The sequence below is a fragment of the Charadrius vociferus genome, unplaced genomic scaffold (assembly GCF_000708025.1).
Source record: "Charadrius vociferus isolate BGI_N301 unplaced genomic scaffold, ASM70802v2 scaffold79, whole genome shotgun sequence".
NCBI lineage: Eukaryota > Metazoa > Chordata > Aves > Charadriiformes > Charadriidae > Charadrius > Charadrius vociferus.
Window position 1 is genome coordinate 93,486 of NW_009650182.1, and position 464 is coordinate 93,949.

Sequence of the window (464 nt, forward strand, 5' to 3'; positions counted from 1 at the left end):
TGAGCCTGCTCTTCTCCAGGCTTCTTTTCTTTCTTCTCCTTTCCTCATAGGAGAGATGCTCCAGTCCTTTAACCGTCTTCGTGATCCTTCGCTGGACTCTCTCCAGTACATCCACGTCCCTCTTGTACTGGGGAGCCCAAACCCGGACCCAGAGCTGCTTGGAGGGTCAGGATCGCCTCCCTCGACCTGCTGGCATCGCTTTGCCTATCGCAGCCCAAGGTTATCATTCACCTTCTCTGCAGCGAGGGCATGCACCTGGCTTACGTCCAACCTGGTGCCCACCAGGACCTCCCCCCCACCCCCCTTCCCTCAAGGCCCTTTTCTGGGGAGCTGCTTTCCGGCCTGGCGTCCCCCAGCCGGGTTGTTCCCCCCCAGGGGGACGGCTTTGCTCTTCCCCTTGTCCAAGTTGCTCAGGCCGCCTGTGCCCAGCCCAGCGGGGCAGCGGGGACACCCCACCCCCCGCC